At 48.4% G+C, this 12,535-nt stretch overlaps 26 non-coding genes across 26 annotated transcripts; all 26 read right to left on the bottom strand.

The window, feature by feature from the left end:
• Positions 1–142: 142 nt before the first annotated feature.
• Positions 143–261, bottom strand: LOC133853543 (5S ribosomal RNA). The gene has a single exon (XR_009896643.1). It is a non-coding gene; the product is annotated as a 5S ribosomal RNA (ribosomal RNA).
• Positions 262–620: 359 nt separating this feature from the next.
• On the bottom strand, positions 621–739 carry LOC133853376 (5S ribosomal RNA). The gene has a single exon (XR_009896479.1). It is a non-coding gene; the product is annotated as a 5S ribosomal RNA (ribosomal RNA).
• A 359-nt stretch (positions 740–1,098) lies between these two features.
• On the bottom strand, positions 1,099–1,217 carry LOC133853529 (5S ribosomal RNA). The gene has a single exon (XR_009896631.1). It is a non-coding gene; the product is annotated as a 5S ribosomal RNA (ribosomal RNA).
• Positions 1,218–1,576: 359 nt separating this feature from the next.
• LOC133853521 (5S ribosomal RNA) lies at positions 1,577–1,695 on the bottom strand. The gene has a single exon (XR_009896622.1). It is a non-coding gene; the product is annotated as a 5S ribosomal RNA (ribosomal RNA).
• Positions 1,696–2,053: 358 nt separating this feature from the next.
• Positions 2,054–2,172, bottom strand: LOC133853518 (5S ribosomal RNA). The gene has a single exon (XR_009896619.1). It is a non-coding gene; the product is annotated as a 5S ribosomal RNA (ribosomal RNA).
• A 359-nt stretch (positions 2,173–2,531) lies between these two features.
• Positions 2,532–2,650, bottom strand: LOC133852845 (5S ribosomal RNA). Its single transcript, XR_009896029.1, has one exon. It is a non-coding gene; the product is annotated as a 5S ribosomal RNA (ribosomal RNA).
• A 359-nt stretch (positions 2,651–3,009) lies between these two features.
• LOC133852865 (5S ribosomal RNA) lies at positions 3,010–3,128 on the bottom strand. The gene has a single exon (XR_009896048.1). It is a non-coding gene; the product is annotated as a 5S ribosomal RNA (ribosomal RNA).
• Positions 3,129–3,487: 359 nt separating this feature from the next.
• On the bottom strand, positions 3,488–3,606 carry LOC133853459 (5S ribosomal RNA). The gene has a single exon (XR_009896560.1). It is a non-coding gene; the product is annotated as a 5S ribosomal RNA (ribosomal RNA).
• Positions 3,607–3,965: 359 nt separating this feature from the next.
• On the bottom strand, positions 3,966–4,084 carry LOC133853507 (5S ribosomal RNA). Its single transcript, XR_009896607.1, has one exon. It is a non-coding gene; the product is annotated as a 5S ribosomal RNA (ribosomal RNA).
• Positions 4,085–4,443: 359 nt separating this feature from the next.
• LOC133853502 (5S ribosomal RNA) lies at positions 4,444–4,562 on the bottom strand. Its single transcript, XR_009896603.1, has one exon. It is a non-coding gene; the product is annotated as a 5S ribosomal RNA (ribosomal RNA).
• Positions 4,563–4,921: 359 nt separating this feature from the next.
• Positions 4,922–5,040, bottom strand: LOC133853520 (5S ribosomal RNA). Its single transcript, XR_009896621.1, has one exon. It is a non-coding gene; the product is annotated as a 5S ribosomal RNA (ribosomal RNA).
• Positions 5,041–5,399: 359 nt separating this feature from the next.
• LOC133853495 (5S ribosomal RNA) lies at positions 5,400–5,518 on the bottom strand. Its single transcript, XR_009896596.1, has one exon. It is a non-coding gene; the product is annotated as a 5S ribosomal RNA (ribosomal RNA).
• A 359-nt stretch (positions 5,519–5,877) lies between these two features.
• Positions 5,878–5,996, bottom strand: LOC133853484 (5S ribosomal RNA). Its single transcript, XR_009896585.1, has one exon. It is a non-coding gene; the product is annotated as a 5S ribosomal RNA (ribosomal RNA).
• Positions 5,997–6,355: 359 nt separating this feature from the next.
• On the bottom strand, positions 6,356–6,474 carry LOC133853473 (5S ribosomal RNA). Its single transcript, XR_009896574.1, has one exon. It is a non-coding gene; the product is annotated as a 5S ribosomal RNA (ribosomal RNA).
• Positions 6,475–6,833: 359 nt separating this feature from the next.
• LOC133853462 (5S ribosomal RNA) lies at positions 6,834–6,952 on the bottom strand. The gene has a single exon (XR_009896563.1). It is a non-coding gene; the product is annotated as a 5S ribosomal RNA (ribosomal RNA).
• A 359-nt stretch (positions 6,953–7,311) lies between these two features.
• Positions 7,312–7,430, bottom strand: LOC133853519 (5S ribosomal RNA). The gene has a single exon (XR_009896620.1). It is a non-coding gene; the product is annotated as a 5S ribosomal RNA (ribosomal RNA).
• Positions 7,431–7,789: 359 nt separating this feature from the next.
• Positions 7,790–7,908, bottom strand: LOC133853451 (5S ribosomal RNA). The gene has a single exon (XR_009896552.1). It is a non-coding gene; the product is annotated as a 5S ribosomal RNA (ribosomal RNA).
• Positions 7,909–8,267: 359 nt separating this feature from the next.
• Positions 8,268–8,386, bottom strand: LOC133853440 (5S ribosomal RNA). Its single transcript, XR_009896541.1, has one exon. It is a non-coding gene; the product is annotated as a 5S ribosomal RNA (ribosomal RNA).
• Positions 8,387–8,745: 359 nt separating this feature from the next.
• LOC133853429 (5S ribosomal RNA) lies at positions 8,746–8,864 on the bottom strand. Its single transcript, XR_009896530.1, has one exon. It is a non-coding gene; the product is annotated as a 5S ribosomal RNA (ribosomal RNA).
• A 359-nt stretch (positions 8,865–9,223) lies between these two features.
• LOC133853416 (5S ribosomal RNA) lies at positions 9,224–9,342 on the bottom strand. Its single transcript, XR_009896518.1, has one exon. It is a non-coding gene; the product is annotated as a 5S ribosomal RNA (ribosomal RNA).
• Positions 9,343–9,701: 359 nt separating this feature from the next.
• On the bottom strand, positions 9,702–9,820 carry LOC133853464 (5S ribosomal RNA). The gene has a single exon (XR_009896565.1). It is a non-coding gene; the product is annotated as a 5S ribosomal RNA (ribosomal RNA).
• A 359-nt stretch (positions 9,821–10,179) lies between these two features.
• Positions 10,180–10,298, bottom strand: LOC133852892 (5S ribosomal RNA). The gene has a single exon (XR_009896074.1). It is a non-coding gene; the product is annotated as a 5S ribosomal RNA (ribosomal RNA).
• A 359-nt stretch (positions 10,299–10,657) lies between these two features.
• On the bottom strand, positions 10,658–10,776 carry LOC133853405 (5S ribosomal RNA). Its single transcript, XR_009896507.1, has one exon. It is a non-coding gene; the product is annotated as a 5S ribosomal RNA (ribosomal RNA).
• A 354-nt stretch (positions 10,777–11,130) lies between these two features.
• On the bottom strand, positions 11,131–11,249 carry LOC133853394 (5S ribosomal RNA). Its single transcript, XR_009896496.1, has one exon. It is a non-coding gene; the product is annotated as a 5S ribosomal RNA (ribosomal RNA).
• Positions 11,250–11,608: 359 nt separating this feature from the next.
• On the bottom strand, positions 11,609–11,729 carry LOC133852850 (5S ribosomal RNA). Its single transcript, XR_009896034.1, has one exon. It is a non-coding gene; the product is annotated as a 5S ribosomal RNA (ribosomal RNA).
• Positions 11,730–12,088: 359 nt separating this feature from the next.
• LOC133853382 (5S ribosomal RNA) lies at positions 12,089–12,207 on the bottom strand. Its single transcript, XR_009896485.1, has one exon. It is a non-coding gene; the product is annotated as a 5S ribosomal RNA (ribosomal RNA).
• Positions 12,208–12,535: the final 328 nt, after the last annotated feature.

The following is a 12,535-nucleotide window of genomic DNA, read 5'->3' as shown; positions in this document are numbered from 1 at the left end:
GGATTTTGAGCCCGAAAATGTGCTCACCCAGCTCTGCTTGGTGGCCATCGCGTGCGCGCCGGAAAGAGCCTTCCCCTCACCGGCGCAAAAAATAAAATAATAATAAATAACGGCAAAGAAATAATTGAAAAAAGTAAAACGAGGGGTGCAACACGAGGACTTCCCAGGAGGTCACCCATCCTAGTACTACTCTCGCCCAAGCACGCTTAACTGCGGAGTTCTGATGGGATCCGGTGCATTAGTGCTGGTATGATCGCACCCGTTAGTAGAGTCACGCAAAAAACTTATAACCCTCACTCGTCTAATTGAACTGGCCCGCACAGTGATGGGATCCGGTGCTCAGACGTGTCCACGTGCCACCCAATAAATAAAACACACAACACAACGATTAAATGCAATAGAATGAGCCGAAAACTCCTTAAAAACGCTTTCAGTGTAGAGTACGCATGGAAACGGCGTGCCTGGAGGTCAAAACGATGGATTTTGAGCCCGAAAATGTGCTCACCCAGCTCCGCTAGGTGGCCATCGCGTGCGCGCCGGAAAGAGCCTTCCCCTCACCGGCGCAAAAAATAAAATAATAATAAATAACGGCAAAGAAATAATTGAAAAAAGTAAAACGAGGGGTGCAACACGAGGACTTCCCAGGAGGTCACCCATCCTAGTACTACTCTCGCCCAAGCACACTTAACTGCGGAGTTCTGATGGGATCCGGTGCATTAGTGCTGGTATGATCGCACCCGTTAGTAGAGTCACGCAAAAAACTTATAACCCTCACTCGTCTAACTGAACTGGCCCGCACAGTGATGGGATCCGGTGCTCAGACGTGTCCACGTGCCACCCAATAAATAAAACACACAATACAACGATTAAATGCAATAGAATGAGCCGAAAACTCCTTAAAAAAGCTTTCAGTGTAGAGTACGCATGGAAACGGCGTGCCTGGAGGTCAAAACGATGGATTTTGAGCCCGAAAATGTGCTCACCCAGCTCCGCTAGGTGGCCATCGCGTGCGCGCCGGAAAGAGCCTTCCCCTCACCGGCGCAAAAAATAAAATAATAATAAATAACGGCAAAGAAATAATTGAAAAAAGTAAAACGAGGGGTGCAACACGAGGACTTCCCAGGAGGTCACCCATCCTAGTACTACTCTCGCCCAAGCACGCTTAACTGCGGAGTTCTGATGGGATCCGGTGCATTAGTGCTGGTATGATCGCACCCGTTAGTAGAGTCACGAAAAAAACTTATAACCCTCACTCGTCTAACTGAACTGGCCCGCACAGTGATGGGATCCGGTGCTCAGACGTCTCCACGTGCCACCCAATAAATAAAACACACAATACAACGATTAAATGCAATAGAATGAGCCGAAAACTCCTTAAAAACGCTTTCTGTGTAGAGTACGCATGGAAACGGCGTGCCTGGAGGTCAAAACGATGGATTTTGAGCCCGAAAATGTGCTCACCCAGCTCCGCTAGGTGGCCATCGCGTGCGCGCCGGAAAGAGCCTTCCCCTCACCGGCGCAAAAAATAAAATAATAATAAATAACGGCAAAGAAATAATTGAAAAAAGTAAAACGATGGGTGCAACACGAGGACTTCCCAGGAGGTCACCCGTCCTAGTACTACTCTCGCCCAAGCACGCTTAACTGCGGAGTTCTGATGGGATCCGGTGCATTAGTGCTGGTATGATCGCACCCGTTAGTAGAGTCACGCAAAAAACTTATAACCCTCACTCGTCTAACTGAACTGGCCCGCACAGTGATGGGATCCGGTGCTCAGACGTGTCCACGTGCCACCCAATAAATAAAACACACAATACAACGATTAAATGCAATAGAATGAGACGAAAACTCCTTAAAAACGCTTTCAGTGTAGAGTACGCATGGAAACGGCGTGCCTGGAGGTCAAAACGATGGATTTGAGCCCGAAAATGTGCTCACCCAGCTCCGCTAGGTGGCCATCGCGTGCGCGCCGGAAAGAGCCTTCCCCTCACCGGCGCAAAAAATAAAATAATAATAAATAACGGCAAAGAAATAATTGAAAAAAGTAAAACGAGGGGTGCAACACGAGGACTTCCCAGGAGGTCACCCATCCTAGTACTACTCTCGCCCAAGCACGCTTAACTGCGGAGTTCTGATGGGATCCGGTGCATTAGTGCTGGTATGATCGCACCCGTTAGTAGAGTCACGCAAAAAACTTATAACCCTCACTCGTCTAACTGAACTGGCCCGCACAGTGATGGGATCCGGTGCTCAGACGTGTCCACGTGCCACCCAATAAATAAAACACACAATACAACGATTAAATGCAATAGAATGAGCCGAAAACTCCTTCAAAACGCTTTCAGTGTAGAGTACGCATGGAAACGGCGTGCCTGGAGGTCAAAACGATGGATTTTGAGCCCGAAAATGTGCTCACCCAGCTCCGCTTGGTGGCCATCGCGTGCGCGCCGGAAAGAGCCTTCCCCTCACCGGCGCAAAAAATAAAATAATAACAAATAACGGCAAAGAAATAATTGAAAAAAGTAAAACGAGGAGTGCAACACGAGGACTTCCCAGGAGGTCACCCATCCTAGTACTACTCTCCCCCAAGCACGCTTAACTGCGGAGTTCTGATGGGATCCGGTGCATTAGTGCTGGTATGATCGCACCCGTTAGTAGAGTCACGCAAAAAACTTATAACCCTCACTCGTCTAACTGAACTGGCCCGCACAGTGATGGGATCCGGTGCTCAGACGTGTCCACGTGCCACCCAATAAATAAAACACACAATACAACGATTAAATGCAATAGAATGAGCCGAAAACTCCTTAAAAACGCTTTCAGTGTAGAGTACGCATGGAAACGGCGTGCCTGGAGGTCAAAACGATGGATTTTGAGCCCGAAAATGTGCTCACCCAGCTCCGCTAGGTGGCCATCGCGTGCGCGCCGGAAAGAGCCTTCCCCTCACCGGCGCAAAAAATAAAATAATAATAAATAACGGCAAAGAAATAATTGAAAAAAGTAAAACGAGGGGTGCAACACGAGGACTTCCCAGGAGGTCACCCATCCTAGTACTACTCTCGCCCAAGCACGCTTAACTGCGGAGTTCTGATGGGAGCCGGTGCATTAGTGCTGGAATGATCGCACCCGTTAGTAGAGTCACGCAAAAAACTTATAACCCTCACTCGTCTAACTGAACTGGCCCGCACAGTGATGGGATCCGGTGCTCAGACGTGTCCACGTGCCACCCAATAAATAAAAAACACAATACAACGATTAAATGCAATAGAATGAGCCGAAAACTCCTTAAAAACGCTTTCAGTGTAGAGTACGCATGGAAACGGCGTGCCTGGAGGTCAAAACGATGGATTTTGAGCCCGAAAATGTGCTCACCCAGCTCCGCTAGGTGGCCATCGCGTGCGCGCCGGAAAGAGCCTTCCCCTCACCGGCGCAAAAAATAAAATAATAATAAATAACGGCAAAGAAATAATTGAAAAAAGTAAAACGAGGGGTGCAACACGAAGACTTCCCAGGAGGTCACCCATCCTAGTACTACTCTCGCCCAAGCACGCTTAACTGCGGAGTTCTGATGGGATCCGGTGCATTAGTGCTGGTATGATCGCACCCGTTAGTAGAGTCACGCAAAAAACTTATAACCCTCACTCGTCTAACTGAACTGGCCCGCACAGTGATGGGATCCGGTGCTCAGACGTGTCCACGTGCCACCCAATAAATAAAACACACAATACAACGATTAAATGCAATAGAATGAGCCGAAAACTCCTTAAAAACGCTTTCTGTGTAGAGTACGCATGGAAACGGCGTGCCTGGAGGTCAAAACGATGGATTTTGAGCCCGAAAATGTGCTCACCCAGCTCCGCTAGGTGGCCATCGCGTGCGCGCCGGAAAGAGCCTTCCCCTCACCGGCGCAAAAAATAAAATAATAATAAATAACGGCAAAGAAATAATTGAAAAAAGTAAAACGAGGGGTGCAACACGAGGACTTCCCAGGAGGTCACCCATCCTAGTACTACTCTCGCCCAAGCACGCTTAACTGCGGAGTTCTGATGGGATCCGGTGCATTAGTGCTGGTATGATCGCACCCGTTAGTAGAGTCACGCAAAAAACTTATAACCCTCACTCGTCTAACTGAACTGGCCCGCACAGTGATGGGATCCGGTGCTCAGACGTGTCCACGTGCCACCCAATAAATAAAACACACAATACAACGATTAAATGCAATAGAATGAGCCGAAAACTCCTTAAAAAAGCTTTCAGTGTAGAGTACGCATGGAAACGGCGTGCCTGGAGGTCAAAACGATGGATTTTGAGCCCGAAAATGTGCTCACCCAGCTCCGCTAGGTGGCCATCGCGTGCGCGCCGGAAAGAGCCTTCCCCTCACCGGCGCAAAAAATAAAATAATAATAAATAACGGCAAAGAAATAATTGAAAAAAGTAAAACGAGGGGTGCAACACGAGGACTTCCCAGGAGGTCACCCATCCTTGTACTACTCTCGCCCAAGCACGCTTAACTGCGGAGTTCTGATGGGATCCGGTGCATTAGTGCTGGTATGATCGCACCCGTTAGTCGAGTCACGCAAAAAACTTATAACCCTCACTCGTCTAACTGAACTGGCCCGCACAGTGATGGGATCCGGTGCTCAGACGTGTCCACGTGCCACCCAATAAATAAAACACACAATACAACGATTAAATGCAATAGAATGAGCCGAAAACTCCTTAAAAACGCTTTCTGTGTAGAGTACGCATGGAAACGGCGTGCCTGGAGGTCAAAACGATGGATTTTGAGCCCGAAAATGTGCTCACCCAGCTCCGCTAGGTGGCCATCGCGTGCGCGCCGGAAAGAGCCTTCCCCTCACCGGCGCAAAAAATAAAATAATAATAAATAACGGCAAAGAAATAATTGAAAAAAGTAAAACGATGGGTGCAACACGAGGACTTCCCAGGAGGTCACCCGTCCTAGTACTACTCTCGCCCAAGCACGCTTAACTGCGGAGTTCTGATGGGATCCGGTGCATTAGTGCTGGTATGATCGCACCCGTTAGTAGAGTCACGCAAAAAACTTATAACCCTCACTCGTCTAACTGAACTGGCCCGCACAGTGATGGGATCCGGTGCTCAGACGTGTCCACGTGCCACCCAATAAATAAAACACACAATACAACGATTAAATGCAATAGAATGAGACGAAAACTCCTTAAAAACGCTTTCAGTGTAGAGTACGCATGGAAACGGCGTGCCTGGAGGTCAAAACGATGGATTTTGAGCCCGAAAATGTGCTCACCCAGCTCCGCTAGGTGGCCATCGCGTGCGCGCCGGAAAGAGCCTTCCCCTCACCGGCGCAAAAAATAAAATAATAATAAATAACGGCAAAAAAATAATTGAAAAAAGTAAAACGAGGGGTGCAACACGAGGACTTCCCAGGAGGTCACCCATCCTAGTACTACTCTCGCCCAAGCACGCTTAACTGCGGAGTTCTGATGGGATCCGGTGCATTAGTGCTGGTATGATCGCACCCGTTAGTAGAGTCACGCAAAAAACTTATAACCCTCACTCGTCTAACTGAACTGGCCCGCACAGTGATGGGATCCGGTGCTCAGACGTGTCCACGTGCCACCCAATAAATAAAACACACAATACAACGATTAAATGCAATAGAATGAGCCGAAAACTCCTTAAAAACGCTTTCAGTGTAGAGTACGCATGGAAACGGCGTGCCTGGAGGTCAAAACGATGGATTTTGAGCCCGAAAATGTGCTCACCCAGCTCTGCTAGGTGGCCATCGCGTGCGCGCCGGAAAGAGCCTTCCCCTCACCGGCGCAAAAAATAAAATAATAATAAATAACGGCAAAGAAATAATTGAAAAAAGTAAAACGAGGGGTGCAACACGAGGACTTCCCAGGAGGTCACCCATCCTAGTACTACTCTCGCCCAAGCACGCTTAACTGCGGAGTTCTGATGGGATCCGGTGCATTAGTGCTGGTATGATCGCACCCGTTAGTAGAGTCACGCAAAAAACTTATAACCCTCACTCGTCTAATTGAACTGGCCCGCACAGTGATGGGATCCGGTGCTCAGACGTGTCCACGTGCCACCCAATAAATAAAACACACAATACAACGATTAAATGCAATAGAATGAGCCGAAAACTCCTTAAAAACGCTTTCAGTGTAGAGTACGCATGGAAACGGCGTGCCTGGAGGTCAAAACGATGGATTTTGAGCCCGAAAATGTGCTCACCCAGCTCCGCTAGGTGGCCATCGCGTGCGCGCCGGAAAGAGCCTTCCCCTCACCGGCGCAAAAAATAAAATAATAATAAATAACGGCAAAGAAATAATTGAAAAAAGTAAAACGAGGGGTGCAACACGAGGACTTCCCAGGAGGTCACCCATCCTAGTACTACTCTCGCCCAAGCACGCTTAACTGCGGAGTTCTGATGGGATCCGGTGCATTAGTGCTGGTATGATCGCACCCGTTAGTAGAGTCACGCAAAAAACTTATAACCCTCACTCGTCTAACTGAACTGGCCCGCACAGTGATGGGATCCGGTGCTCAGACGTGTCCACGTGCCACCCAATAAATAAAACACACAATACAACGATTAAATGCAATAGAATGAGCCGAAAACTCCTTAAAAAAGCTTTCAGTGTAGAGTACGCATGGAAACGGCGTGCCTGGAGGTCAAAACGATGGATTTTGAGCCCGAAAATGTGCTCACCCAGCTCCGCTAGGTGGCCATCGCGTGCGCGCCGGAAAGAGCCTTCCCCTCACCGGCGCAAAAAATAAAATAATAATAAATAACGGCAAAGAAATAATTGAAAAAAGTAAAACGAGGGGTGCAACACGAGGACTTCCCAGGAGGTCACCCATCCTAGTACTACTCTCGCCCAAGCACGCTTAACTGCGGAGTTCTGATGGGATCCGGTGCATTAGTGCTGGTATGATCGCACCCGTTAGTAGAGTCACGCAAAAAACTTATAACCCTCACTCGTCTAACTGAACTGGCCCGCACAGTGATGGGATCCGGTGCTCAGACGTGTCCACGTGCCACCCAATAAATAAAACACACAATACAACGATTAAATGCAATAGAATGAGCCGAAAACTCCTTAAAAACGCTTTCTGTGTAGAGTACGCATGGAAACGGCGTGCCTGGAGGTCAAAACGATGGATTTTGAGCCCGAAAATGTGCTCACCCAGCTCCGCTAGGTGGCCATCGCGTGCGCGCCGGAAAGAGCCTTCCCCTCACCGGCGCAAAAAATAAAATAATAATAAATAACGGCAAAGAAATAATTGAAAAAAGTAAAACGATGGGTGCAACACGAGGACTTCCCAGGAGGTCACCCGTCCTAGTACTACTCTCGCCCAAGCACGCTTAACTGCGGAGTTCTGATGGGATCCGGTGCATTAGTGCTGGTATGATCGCACCCGTTAGTAGAGTCACGCAAAAAACTTATAACCCTCACTCGTCTAACTGAACTGGCCCGCACAGTGATGGGATCCGGTGCTCAGACGTGTCCACGTGCCACCCAATAAATAAAACACACAATACAACGATTAAATGCAATAGAATGAGCCGAAAACTCCTTAAAAACGCTTTCTGTGTAGAGTACGCATGGAAACGGCGTGCCTGGAGGTCAAAACGATGGATTTTGAGCCCGAAAATGTGCTCACCCAGCTCCGCTAGGTGGCCATCGCGTGCGCGCCGGAAAGAGCCTTCCCCTCACCGGCGCAAAAAATAAAATAATAATAAATAACGGCAAAGAAATAATTGAAAAAAGTAAAACGAGGGGTGCAACACGAGGACTTCCCAGGAGGTCACCCATCCTAGTACTACTCTCGCCCAAGCACGCTTAACTGCGGAGTTCTGATGGGATCCGGTGCATTAGTGCTGGTATGATCGCACCCGTTAGTAGAGTCACGCAAAAAACTTATAACCCTCACTCGTCTAACTGAACTGGCCCGCACAGTGATGGGATCCGGTGCTCAGACGTGTCCACGTGCCACCCAATAAATAAAACACACAATACAACGATTAAATGCAATAGAATGAGCCGAAAACTCCTTAAAAACGCTTTCAGTGTAGAGTACGCATGGAAACGGCGTGCCTGGAGGTCAAAACGATGGATTTTGAGCCCGAAAATGTGCTCACCCAGCTCCGCTAGGTGGCCATCGCGTGCGCGCCGGAAAGAGCCTTCCCCTCACCGGCGCAAAAAATAAAATAATAATAAATAACGGCAAAGAAATAATTGAAAAAAGTAAAACGAGGGGTGCAACACGAGGACTTCCCAGGAGGTCACCCATCCTAGTACTACTCTCGCCCAAGCACGCTTAACTGCGGAGTTCTGATGGGATCCGGTGCATTAGTGCTGGTATGATCGCACCCGTTAGTAGAGTCACGCAAAAAACTTATAACCCTCACTCGTCTAACTGAACTGGCCCGCACAGTGATGGGATCCGGTGCTCAGACGTGTCCACGTGCCACCCAATAAATAAAACACACAATACAACGATTAAATGCAATAGAATGAGCCGAAAACTCCTTAAAAACGCTTTCTGTGTAGAGTACGCATGGAAACGGCGTGCCTGGAGGTCAAAACGATGGATTTTGAGCCCGAAAATGTGCTCACCCAGCTCCGCTAGGTGGCCATCGCGTGCGCGCCGGAAAGAGCCTTCCCCTCACCGGCGCAAAAAATAAAATAATAATAAATAACGGCAAAGAAATAATTGAAAAAAGTAAAACGAGGGGTGCAACACGAGGACTTCCCAGGAGGTCACCCATCCTAGTACTACTCTCGCCCAAGCACGCTTAACTGCGGAGTTCTGATGGGATCCGGTGCATTAGTGCTGGTATGATCGCACCCGTTAGTAGAGTCACGCAAAAAACTTATAACCCTCACTCGTCTAACTGAACTGGCCCGCACAGTGATGGGATCCGGTGCTCAGACGTGTCCACGTGCCACCCAATAAATAAAACACACAATACAACGATTAAATGCAATAGAATGAGCCGAAAACTCCTTAAAAACGCTTTCAGTGTAGAGTACGCATGGAAACGGCGTGCCTGGAGGTCAAAACGATGGATTTTGAGCCCGAAAATGTGCTCACCCAGCTCCGCTAGGTGGCCATCGCGTGCGCGCCGGAAAGAGCCTTCCCCTCACCGGCGCAAAAAATAAAATAATAATAAATAACGGCAAAGAAATAATTGAAAAAAGTAAAACGAGGGGTGCAACACGAGGACTTCCCAGGAGGTCACCCATCCTAGTACTACTCTCGCCCAAGCACGCTTAACTGCGGAGTTCTGATGGGATCCGGTGCATTAGTGCTGGTATGATCGCACCCGTTAGTAGAGTCACGCAAAAAACTTATAACCCTCACTCGTCTAACTGAACTGGCCCGCACAGTGATGGGATCCGGTGCTCAGACGTGTCCACGTGCCACCCAATAAATAAAACACACAATACAACGATTAAATGCAATAGAATGAGCCGAAAACTCCTTAAAAACGCTTTCTGTGTAGAGTACGCATGGAAACGGCGTGCCTGGAGGTCAAAACGATGGATTTTGAGCCCGAAAATGTGCTCACCCAGCTCCGCTAGGTGGCCATCGCGTGCGCGCCGGAAAGAGCCTTCCCCTCACCGGCGCAAAAAATAAAATAATAATAAATAACGGCAAAGAAATAATTGAAAAAAGTAAAACGAGGGGTGCAACACGAGGACTTCCCAGGAGGTCACCCATCCTAGTACTACTCTCGCCCAAGCACGCTTAACTGCGGAGTTCTGATGGGATCCGGTGCATTAGTGCTGGTAAGATCGCACCCGTTAGTAGAGTCACGCAAAAAACTTATAACCCTCACTCGTCTAACTGAACTGGCCCGCACAGTGATGGGATCCGGTGCTCAGACGTGTCCACGTGCCACCCAATAAATAAAACACACAATACAACGATTAAATGCAATAGAATGAGCCGAAAACTCCTTAAAAACGCTTTCAGTGTAGAGTACGCATGGAAACGGCGTGCCTGGAGGTCAAAACGATGGATTTTGAGCCCGAAAATGTGCTCACCCAGCTCCGCTAGGTGGCCATCGCGTGCGCGCCGGAAAGAGCCTTCCCCTCACCGGCGCAAAAAATAAAATAATAATAAATAACGGCAAAGAAATAATTGAAAAAAGTAAAACGAGGGGTGCAACACGAGGACTTCCCAGGAGGTCACCCATCCTAGTACTACTCTCGCCCAAGCGTGCTTAACTGCGGAGTTCTGATGAGATCCGGTGCATTAGTGCTGGTATGATCGCACCCGTTAGTAGAGTCACGCAAAAAACTTATAACCCTCACTCGTCTAACTGAACTGGCCCGCACAGTGATGGGATCCGGTGCTCAGACGTGTCCACGTGCCACCCAATAAATAAAACACACAATACAACGATTAAATGCAATAGAATGAGCCGAAAACTCCTTAAAAACGCTTTCAGTGTAGAGTACGCATGGAAACGGCGTGCCTGGAGGTCAAAACGATGGATTTTGAGCCCGAAAATGTGCTCACCCAGCTCCGCTAGGTGGCCATCGCGTGCGCGCCGGAAAGAGCCTTCCCCTCACCGGCGCAAAAAATAAAATAATAATAAATAACGGCAAAGAAATAATTGAAAAAAGTAAAACGAGGGGTGCAACACGAGGACTTCCCAGGAGGTCACCCATCCTAGTACTACTCTCGCCCAAGCACGCTTAACTGCGGAGTTCTGATGGGATCCGGTGCATTAGTGCTGGTATGATCGCACCCGTTAGTAGAGTCACGCAAAAAACTTATAACCCTCACTCGTCTAACTGAACTGGCCCGCACAGTGATGGGATCCGGTGCTCAGACGTGTCCACGTGCCACCCAATAATTAAAACACACAATACAACGATTAAATGCAATAGAATGAAAACTCCTTAAAAACGCTTTCAGTGTAGAGTACGCATGGAAACGGCGTGCCTGGAGGTCAAAACGATGGATTTTGAGCCCGAAAATGTGCTCACCCAGCTCCGCTAGGTGGCCATCGCGTGCGCGCCGGAATGAGCCTTCCCCTCACCGGCGCAAAAAATAAAATAATAATAAATAACGGCAAAAAAATAATTGAAAAAAGTAAAACGAGGGGTGCAACACGAGGACTTCCCAGGAGGTCACCCATCCTAGTACTACTCTCGCCCAAGCACGCTTAACTGCGGAGTTCTGATGGGATCCGGTGCATTAGTGCTGGTATGATCGCACCCGTTAGTAGAGTCACGCAAAAAACTTATAACCCTCACTCGTCTAACTGAACTGGCCCGCACAGTGATGGGATCCGGTGCTCAGACGTGTCCACGTGCCACCCAATAAATAAAACACACAATACAACGATTAAATGCAATAGAATGAGCCGAAAACTCCTTAAAAACGCTTTCAGTGTAGAGTACGCATGGAAACGGCGTGCCTGGAGGTCAAAACGATGGATTTTGAGCCCGAAAATGTGCTCACCCAGCTCCGCTAGGTGGCCATCGCGTGCGCGCCGGAAAGAGCCTTCCCCTCACCGGCGCAAAAAATAAAATAATAATAAATAACGGCAAAAAAATAATTGAAAAAAGTAAAACGAGGGGTGCAACACGAGGACTTCCCAGGAGGTCACCCATCCTAGTACTACTCTCTCGCCCAAGCACGCTTAACTGCGGAGTTCTGATGGGATCCGGTGCATTAGTGCTGGTATGATCGCACCCGTTAGTAGAGTCACGCAAAAAACTTATAACCCTCACTCGTCTAACTGAACTGGCCCGCACAGTGATGGGATCCGGTGCTCAGACGTGTCCACGTGCCACCCAATAAATAAAACACACAATACAACGATTAAATGCAATAGAATGAGCCGAAAACTCCTTAAAAACGCTTTCAGTGTAGAGTACGCATGGAAACGGCGTGCCTGGAGGTCAAAACGATGGATTTTGAGCCCGAAAATGTGCTCACCCAGCTCCGCTAGGTGGCCATCGCGTGCGCGCCGGAAAGAGCCTTCCCCTCACCGGCGCAAAAAATAAAATAATAATAAATAACGGCAAAAAAATAATTGAAAAAAGTAAAACGAGGGGTGCAACACGAGGACTTCCCAGGAGGTCACCCATCCTAGTACTACTCTCGCCCAAGCACGCTTAACTGCGGAGTTCTGATGGGATCCGGTGCATTAGTGCTGGTATGATCGCACCCGTTAGTAGAGTCACGCAAAAAACTTATAACCCTCACTCGTCTAACTGAACTGGCCCGCACAGTGATGGGATCCGGTGCTCAGACGTGTCCACGTGCCACCCAATAAATAAAACACACAATACAACGATTAAATGCAATAGAATGAGCCGAAAACTCCTTAAAAACGCTTTCAGTGTAGAGTACGCATGGAAACGGCGTGCCTGGAGGTCAAAACGATGGATTTTGAGCCCGAAAATGTGCTCACCCAGCTCCGCTAGGTGGCCATCGCGTGCGCGCCGGAAAGAGCCTTCCCCTCACCGGCGCAAAAAATAAAATAATAATAAATAAC

Source organism: Alnus glutinosa, chromosome 12, assembly GCF_958979055.1.
Source record: "Alnus glutinosa chromosome 12, dhAlnGlut1.1, whole genome shotgun sequence".
NCBI lineage: Eukaryota > Viridiplantae > Streptophyta > Magnoliopsida > Fagales > Betulaceae > Alnus > Alnus glutinosa.
Note: the sequence above shows the minus strand (reverse complement) of the source record. Positions and strands in the feature narration are given on the sequence as shown.